At 33.4% G+C, this 1,429-nt stretch overlaps 1 long non-coding RNA gene across 1 annotated transcript in view; it reads left to right on the plus strand.

The window, feature by feature from the left end:
• The first annotated feature begins 396 nt into the window (after positions 1-396).
• Positions 397-1,429, plus strand: part of LOC106871659 (uncharacterized) — a 37,684-nt gene continuing 36,651 nt past the window's right edge. Inside the window, exon 1 of the long non-coding RNA XR_001409686.2 lies at positions 397-472. This is a non-coding gene — a long non-coding RNA (uncharacterized LOC106871659). The remainder of the gene's footprint in view (positions 473-1,429) is intronic.

Genomic DNA, 1,429 nt, shown 5'->3' on the forward strand with positions numbered 1-1,429 from the left:
TTGGCATTTAAAGTTAGACGTTAGGAATTTTTCTTTCCAATAGTCTGATCTGTTGTGTCTAAACGAAATAACAATAACAACGAACCTAATGTACTGGAATGCAGACAACAAGAAATAAAAACAACCCAATACATGTGGAGTAATACAGAAAAATTTCATGAAATTTTTATTTTCAAAAGAGGTTTGTTTCTACTCTTATGTATGTGAGTATGTATGTACAGGATATCCGGTCATAACATACATAAAAAAAAAACTTTGTTGCTACAGTCAAATCACAAGCGCATGCGCACACACATACACATATTACGAGTAACTAAAAGGTGTCTCATTAGTGTATCCATTGTCTGTTTTCCTGACCTGGTCTTTTATTATAGTAATCTTTTCTATCATTGATAGGTTGCAATGGGTCACCGTATTGTGTACGGAACAGTGAGGAAGCGGCTACAGATCATGGTTTAACCTCAAATAACAGGTAAGTCAATTGGAACTTTATAAACTAACAATAGATATGATCAGCATGATAATTAATGTTATATAGTCAATTGATTATTGAAATATTGAACAAAGTAAATTTTACCATGGAAGGGACATCTATCTATCTATCTATCTATCTATCTATCTATCTATCTATCTATCTATCTATCTATCTATCTATCTATCTATCTATCAATAAGCAGGCATATACGTCTGTATATTTATGTATGTACATAATATGCACACATATACACACACGCATATACATACATATATACATATATACATATATACATACACACATACATACACCTGATGGCGCATTGTGTCTTTGAGTAAGACACTTCATATGTCTACTCAGTTGAAATACATACTGGTTGAATACTCTTTCCCAGCCGTCATATCCTGGATGTTCCGCTTGGCCAAGGATAGGAGGGCGTGAAGCTGTCGATATCTTTTTGTATCTAAATAGCCACTTCACCAAATAAAATACATTTTGACAAGTTATGTGTCATGTCTTTCATGGTGTATTGATTTGAATTTTATCAAATCTAAGACAAGAGAAAGCGAGATAAGAGAGAGCACTAAGTTCTACTCCAGTTCTTGTGGCAGCACTAGCTATTACCTGTACAAGATAGATAGATATTCTCTGGAACAAAGTCAAAACTATTTCCAACGACGGTGATAGATACTAGGCATTAGTTTTTAAATTCCTTCTAATAGATATGACGGAACTAATTATGAATATTATAATTATGAATGGAAGCTTGCTAACATTCATGCTAAACAGATTTATATTTCATGTGCAAAACTTATCTATTGAGAATTTCTCAGGTGTGAGGTAGTTGTGCAGATACTTATAAACAGAGATAGGCAAATGCTTTAACTCTTTTATTGCTTTCAGTTATTGGATTGCGGCCATACTGGGGCTACTCTTCAAGATTTTCCAACCCAT

This window comes from Octopus bimaculoides, chromosome 4 (assembly GCF_001194135.2).
Source record: "Octopus bimaculoides isolate UCB-OBI-ISO-001 chromosome 4, ASM119413v2, whole genome shotgun sequence".
NCBI lineage: Eukaryota > Metazoa > Mollusca > Cephalopoda > Octopoda > Octopodidae > Octopus > Octopus bimaculoides.